This window comes from Chinchilla lanigera, unplaced genomic scaffold (genome assembly GCF_000276665.1).
Source record: "Chinchilla lanigera isolate Chin_1 unplaced genomic scaffold, ChiLan1.0 scaffold00137, whole genome shotgun sequence".
NCBI classification, from domain to species: Eukaryota; Metazoa; Chordata; class Mammalia; order Rodentia; family Chinchillidae; genus Chinchilla; species Chinchilla lanigera.
The window spans coordinates 3,122,744-3,129,895 of NW_004955538.1; the positions used below are offsets into that span (position 1 = coordinate 3,122,744).

At 58.8% G+C, this 7,152-nt stretch overlaps 1 long non-coding RNA gene across 4 annotated transcripts in view; it reads right to left on the reverse strand.

The window, feature by feature from the left end:
- Positions 1-303: 303 nt before the first annotated feature.
- The window catches only part of LOC102025510, a 25,816-nt gene continuing 18,967 nt past the window's right edge, over positions 304-7,152 (reverse strand). For all 4 annotated transcript variants that reach the window (XR_001232097.1, XR_001232096.1, XR_264807.2 and 1 more), the window contains 2 exons: positions 6,087-6,195; positions 304-4,991 (listed from right to left, as the gene is read on the reverse strand). This is a non-coding gene — a long non-coding RNA (uncharacterized LOC102025510). The remainder of the gene's footprint in view (positions 4,992-6,086; positions 6,196-7,152) is intronic.

Below are 7,152 nucleotides of genomic sequence, written 5' to 3' on the forward strand. Positions count from 1 at the left end.
TGGCCAAGCCACCTGCTCTAGAGCAGCGGCAAGGTGGCCAGATGACTGCTGACCAAACACCAAAGGCATCGGAGGAAGGAGGGTGTACTGCAGCTGGGAGTCTTCCCACGCTGTCCTGGGAGAGCGGGAGCACCGTGTCACCCAGCCTGGCAGGGACCCCAGCGTCCCCGTCTTGGAGGCCACACCTTGCGCTCAGTCGCGGGGCGCAGGGACATCTCTACATGGACCCAGCAATGCCGAGCTGGACTTGGACTCAGAAGCGCCAGTTCTGAGCTCTGTGAAGACATTATAGGGCTGCCTGAACTCGTTTATTTTGCTTTTATTTTCCTTTTTATGTATGCATAAGAGTGAGCTATGATAAAATCCTATGATTAAGTAAGTCCAATGGAGCTGTTCGATGAATATAAAGTAGGACTCTGTATGATCAAGCACTGTGTCACCGCTTTACAGGCAGCATTTTCTCTTTCTTAGAGGTGCATAAACTAGCAGGTGCTTTACAATCAATGAAATTTAACAAAATGGTTAGAAAGAACGGTGCGTGGTCAGCAGGGTCCGTCTGGGAGAGGCACGGCTCCCGAGCCCAGAACCAAAGCAGCCAGGGAACCAGAGCCCACAGGGATGGTCTCGGCGGACGCAGCAGAGGACTGAAGAGATCTGACACCTAGTTATGATGTCTAAACTTGCAGAACATGCAGTGGAAGAGGTTGCGCTGCTGTCTGCAAAACCACCTCCCGAGCCCTTGGGCGAGGAGACGCGGGTCGCAGGAGTGCGCTCTCAGCCCCAACCTCCAGCAGATCTGGAGCTGACAAGGACGTCCCTTTACACCCTCCGCCGACAAATCCTGAGAGCCACAAGCCAAAAAAAGAAGCAGGAGGGCTGGGTGGGGAAGGAAGAGGTGCGGCGGCCACCCCTGTGGAAAGGACGACTGGATGGGCAAAACGCCGTGACTGCAACGGTGAACCACAAGGGCCGTTACGAGAGGAAGCTGCCAAAGTCAGTCCTGCTCCTCTGCACTCTGTGATCCGCCGGGAAACAAGACCCGTCCAGGCAGCAGCCAAAGCCATCCAGGTACTGGCACTTGGACGCCGGGGTGGCCAGACACTCGTGGGGCCGGGTGCTCATGGGGAAGCTTCGGGGCTGTGTGAGACCCGTGAGACCCTGCGCAGCACACAGTGCCTCCGAAGTCGGCCTCCGGGTTAACGGTACGAGTCACAGCCCTCTGGGCCCCTTAGGAAACCACACTGCTCCACGCTGAGTGGCTACAGACGAACAGAAGCCAGGAACAGGTGGCGGGCCAGACACAAAGCAGAAGTTGGCTCACGCCACCGAAGGCAAACGACACAGCCGGCCATGTGATGCCCCTAAAGGACCACTCTGCCTCCGACCTAAGCTAACGGTGACCCGAAGTCGCAGAGACACAGGGGAGGGACAGTGGCTAGCTCTGTGCAGGGAGAGCACGTTAGACCCCACTGAAGCCGTCTGAAATGCTGGCTGCCATGGGGTACAGACAGAGCAGAGTGAGGGGGCCCAGGGACAGGCATATTCGTGGGAGGGCCTGACAGAGCTCGGACTCTGACCCCACTAACCGTAACCCACATCCACACCCAGCGCCACCCGAAGAATGCTGCTCCCAGCCACAGAGCAGAGACAGAGGGGGCAGAGCTGGGGGTCTGGCCTCGTAGACTGGCCCCCAGCAGGAGCCCGGCCACAGAGGCCCCCCGACCCTTCCCCAGGGCCCTCGCCCACACCCTCTGCCCACTAAGTTGTGCTGAGGTGTGCATGACGGCCGCGTTCAGGGGAAGTGCTGGGCACGCGGATTCGCAGCAGGAGGCAAGGGCCTGGGCCGGGGGCTTTGCCGCTGTCCTGATGGGTCACCAGGGCCACTCTGTGGGTCTCGGGTGCAGGGGGCAGCAGGCAGGGCAGGCTGGGGCCACCAGCTACAAAATGGAGCCCCCGGGAACAGGCCCTGCGAGGCCTCCGGGGGCTGCAGACAGGTTCTCTGAGGGGAGAAGCAATCTCCTTCATATAAATGTTTAATTGGGAATTAATATTCATGAGGCTCTTGAATGACGGGGCTGTGGGTTTAATAAATATTAACTCAGGTGGCCCCCCTCCCCTCACCCCCTTAATTCCTCATTTGCATCATGCATAATTCACTCCCTCGAGGGCGTTGACCACCCCCACTGGCCGCCCACTCTGTCCACACACACCCTCCCCAGGATGCCCTCCAGGCCTGACTTTGTTTCCCCTCCCTGTGCCCTCCCAGCCACGGATGGAGCTTGGGCGCCCCCGTGTGGTCAGTACAGGTATGACCTCAGCTGGCTGACAGGGGAGGACCCGGAGGTCTCCTGGCCTTGCTCCTGCCTCTCTCAGCTGGGAATGCCTCGCAGGGCTTGGGTGCTGTTCACACTCTACTCCCCTGACCCAGATGCAGCTGTGAGGCTGACTGGAGGTGTCAGGCCCCTGTGACACCCACCAAGGTGAGTCCTGCATGGTGACTACAGCAGGACCACAGGGACCCACCTCTCCCAGATGGGACCTGGGACTGCCTTACCTTCACCGTCCCATCTGCCTACTGGTGCCCAAGAGAAGGGTGGGGAAGAGAGCCAGCCACAGAGTCCTCGCACCTGTGCCGTCCATGATCCTCCCACCCAGGGACCCAGGTCCTGACATGCCACCTGTACCCAGGTTCAGCACCCACCCTGCTGCTTTCCCAGCTGCAGTGTCCCTGGGCCAGGCCCCCTGGCAGGGCACTTGCAGAAGGTGGAGATAGAACCCCAGACTAGGGGGCTTCCTGGAGGTGGAGACCCTCAGGCAGGGCCGACACCCAGAAATGAGGAAGCCTGGGGTGCCCCTTCCCGGACCTCACCCCCAACTATCACCAGGAAGAGGCAGGCAAGTCAGGGAGACAGAGCAGGTCCCTGGCCCCGTGGCTTCCCAGAGACACCTGGAGAGGCCCCTGTCCCCCGCCCAGGGGCCTCCACGCCCCTCACCTGCCACCACACCCCCCTCCATTGTAGTAGGCACCCTAGCACCTGGGGCTGCACAGTCCACACCCTGAGCTGACCCCGCGCCAACCCCACAGTGCCTGGCTTGTCACTTGGCTCCTGCAGGGCAAAGTCCGTGTGCCCAGCCACACCTCCGCAGCACTCACCCTCCCACGTCCTCCCTGTCCTGCGGGTCAGGGAGCCCCGTCATCCGGTTGGGGAGCCCATGGGGTCAGGGGAGGCCCAAGTGCAGCACACGTCAACTGACAGCTTCCGGCCAGGTCAGCACTGACCTGGCCTGGCCAGTGCAGGGATGGCTGCTGGGCCCCGGGGTGGCTCAGGGATGGCACAGGACCAGGCCGGGCCCATCAAACTTCCCCAGCCCAGTGAGACTTGGAAGGGGGTCTGAGCAGCAGGTGCTGGCTGGGAGGCACCCTGGGTGGCCCCGTGTGGTGGCCTGCAGCGGGAGCCGGGCCCAGCTGCGCCCATCGTGCCCTACCTGCTGTGCTCCACCACTGAGCCCCGGCCCGGCCACCACGCCTGCCACCCCTCCTCAGGCCCCTGCCTGGTGTCCCCACAGCCTGTAACCTGCGGCCTCCCAGGGGTCCCAAAGGGACCAGGCAGCAACCTCCCAGTGCCTCCCCTGGGCTCCCAGGCCCCAGGACGCAAGGACCCTCCCAGCCTCAGCTGAGAGATTGCAGCACTTGATGAATGAATGAATGAGAGAATGAATGAAGGAACTACTGCCAAGCCAGCCGCCCAACCAGGGTGCATCTTGCTCTGGGGTCCATGGGACCCACGCACTCACACACTTAGGCTAATGGTGACTTCAGGGGACCGGCCTTGTTCTGAAAACTCCCAGAGGACTCACTCTGCTTCCTCAGGTGGCAAACAGCCCCACGCACGCCCTCCCAGGACCTGGCTTTGGAACCACCAAATCCAAAGCCTCTGCCCCATGGGATGTGGGGACTGAGCCCAAGATGGCCCTGTGAGGACCAATGAGACCCGAGCCTTCCCAAGCAGCCCCAGCCACCGCTGCAGGACCATGGGCCTTGGAACAAGAGGCCACCCCGGCTGGAGCGTGACACACGCAGATGTCCCTGGGCTTGTTGCTTCCTGTTCTTCAGATTCTCTCTGCTGGCAAGAGAAGCCAGGATGGTTGCTTTTGTTTTCTAAAATCCTTCAGGAGCAACCTCCCACACAATCTCGGAGGAAATTAAATTAGGAATGAGATGCTAGGCTTGGCAGAACCTTGACGGGGGAGGTCCCCAGCAGGGCCACACTGACACATCCGCCGAGACCACATCACAGTTATTAACCTTTGGCTCCAAGACATACGGTGGAGAGCAGCTAGGAAGGCGGGGAGAGCGTCCCTGATCCACAGCACAGCGGGAGACCTCGGCACACCTCACACCTCGCTGCGGCTGCCGGATCAAAGCGGAGCAGACGGGGAGGATATTAATAGAACAGTTAACGGGGAGAACGAACAGGCGCTCCGGACTCCGTGTGCAGCAAAGGGGGAAAAGCACCTTCCTTCCAAACACCAAGTAAGCAAACAGCAAACAGCAAATGAGCATATGTAAGGAGTCCGGAGCACCCAAGGGACTTCCTGGAAGGCAGATTGTGCCGGCAGCAGTCTCTGATCGGTGCCATAAATCACGGAATTAACAACAGGCAGTGTTTACCAAGTTCTAACCTCCAGTCAGCCTGGCACAGTGGTCAAGGGTGTGGCAGGGAGACTGACTTGACTTCTGCCCTGGGGCTGGTTGAGTTTGCTTCCCAATCTGTCGCCTGAGCACCTCCGCCGTCCTCTCACCCTTAACACGCGCAGCACGCAGAGCCCAGCGTGCAGGCGGCCTTCGGGAAATGTCAGGCCTTGCAGACGGCTGAGACTGCAGGAAACCCGGGGCCCAGCCTCAGGCTTCCATTAACTTCGTAACAAGGGCGCTGGGTGAGAAAATCACGGGCGATAGCCAAAGTGGCTCCCAAAGGACGATGTGTAGCCTTAAGAAATTCCAGAAGAAAGGAAAAATGAAACTATGCTTTCTTTTAAGAAGCTGAAAAAAGAAAGAAAACATGACCCAAGAGAATGTCAGGGGAGCTTGGGCCAGACTGGAGCTCTTCCCCTTTCCTTTGATGGGAAACACCCTTACTTCTAAATTTCTTAGAGTGTTTCTTTTAGAGGTGACATTGTTATTAACACTGTTCTTTTAGACGTAACCTTGTTGCTGAAGCAACCTCCTTACTTCTGAAAGGTCACCAACAGGCTTCCCACACTAGGCCTCAACCCTGAGCCTGCAGCCTGGGTTTCCTGCTCGTCCTGCGCCCTTCCGCCAGGGACATCGGGGACCTTGCCAGTGTCCGAAACCCACAGCTGCCTGCTGTGTCACAGGGAAGTTCCTAGACGCACCCCAAGCTGGAAGCGCTGCTCGGGAGACACCGTCAGCACAGCCCGACACCCTCTCCCACCAGCTCCCGTGTTGCTCCCTGTCTTCCCCAGCCCACCCTGGAGATCTCTAGCTGCGCCGACTCACTGTCTTCTTTCAAAGTGAAGCTCACAGGCCGAGACAGCAGCAGCCTGAGCTAGTGACCAGCCAGTGCTGCTACAGCACAGTCCAGGCTCGAGCGCAGGGCTCTGCCGAAGGAGCCGAGCACAGAGGACGCTCGCCACAGGGGCCACGCCTGGGGCATCAGAGGAGTCATCCACAGAGGCAGAAAGTGGCACGGGGATGCTGGGCTGTGGCCGCATGTGTCCTCTTTGGTGAGGTATCTTTTACTCTGCATAATGTTTTGAGATTGGTTCACGTGGCCTTGGGCACCTATAGTTAATGTTGACATGTTTTAAGGAGCTGTGGGACTGGTCTTTTAGGCAGACCCCACAAGAGCTCGTGTCATGGAGATTTAAAGCTCACCATCAGTGTTCAAAAGGCAATACCGTGGCACACACCTGTAATCCCAGCCCTCGGGAGGCTGAGGCAGGAGGATGGTTGTGAGTCTGAGACCAGCCTGGGCTACAAAGTGAGTTCATGGCCAGCCTGAACTGCATAGTGAGACCCTGCCTCCAAAAAAGAACAAACAAACAAACAAAAAAGGCAATACCTTGACGCGGTGTGGCACGACACACTTGTAATTCCAACTTCTTGGGAGAGTGAGACAAGAGGGTCACAAGTTCAAGTCCAGCCTGGGCAACTTAGTGCTTGAGGATATCCTGTCTCAAAATTTTAAAAATAAATAAGAGGTGAGTGTAGCTCAATGTGAAGGTCCTGAGTTTAACCCCCACTAAATAACACACACACACACACACACACACAGCTTTTTAATAGCCACCTTTTTCTCCCTTACCTTACATTTCTGTTCCAACAGAATGTTTACTTTGTGCTGGAAAATCATTCACCAGCACCTCACTATACCTCTGTGCAACTAGCACCCCTGCCCCGGCTGTGGCTCACACGGGATGACATGTGGACTTTCACCCACCACTGTGAGGTGTCCAGAGGTGGAAACTCAGACAGTGGTGGTAGATGTGGCCCTTGTGGAGGGTGACACCGGTTAGGCAAGGCCCTCACAGCGGAGTCCGGGCACTGACCTGCGGCTCCGTAGGAAGGGGAGAGGCAGAAGGGACGACAGGAGCACACCCTGCCAGCCGGCCACGCCCGACACCGTCCCTCCACCATAGACCCCAGAACCCTGAGCCAAAGTCAGCCTAGCAGGCGCAGGGCCCTGGGCTCCACTCCAAAGGGGCGGGGGGACAGAGGCCGGGACAGGCAGAGGCAGAGGGCTGGGAATACAGCTCAAAGGCACAAGCACCTGCCTGGCAAGCACGAGGACCTGAATCCGATTCTCGGTACCGAAAAGAAAAAGAGACAGAGACAGACAGAGACACAGGCGGAGGGGCGAGCAGGCTGAGATCCGCAGTCGAGCGTGCAGGCCGAAACACCGCTTTTTACGTTCCAAAGCTCCTCACTGTCTGTCCATTTTCCGCTGGCTCTGCTTATTGTTACAATTATCGGCTCGGCTCATCAGAGCACAGGTCCAGACGCAGTAACCGGCGCCATCACCTGGGTTGGCAGGGGCGGGGACGCCGGTCAGCGCCGCCGCCCTGGACGACCTGTCTGCGGGCTCGCGGGGAGGACGGCGCCCCGCAGCCTCTCGCCCGCTGGGGCCT